We start from the raw sequence: 200 nt of genomic DNA, 5'->3' as shown, positions 1-200 counted from the left end.
GCCCCCCCTGCCAGCTCGGCCTCCCACTCCCTCTTGGCAACTCCTTTCACCTCTCCTGGGGCCTCCAACTCCATAGCATCATCTTCCACCCCTCCTGTGGAATTGCTCCAATGGCCTCTGGTCTCATGGCGTCAGTTCCTGTGGCCTCCTGCCCCGTGGCCTCCTGCCCCATGGCCTCAGCTCCCATAGTGTCCGACACC

The sequence above is a fragment of the Fulmarus glacialis genome, unplaced genomic scaffold (assembly GCF_000690835.1).
Source record: "Fulmarus glacialis isolate BGI_N327 unplaced genomic scaffold, ASM69083v1 scaffold10926, whole genome shotgun sequence".
Lineage (NCBI taxonomy): Eukaryota > Metazoa > Chordata > Aves > Procellariiformes > Procellariidae > Fulmarus > Fulmarus glacialis.
The sequence above is the reverse complement of the archived record's forward strand: the minus strand, read 5'-3'. Positions refer to the sequence as shown.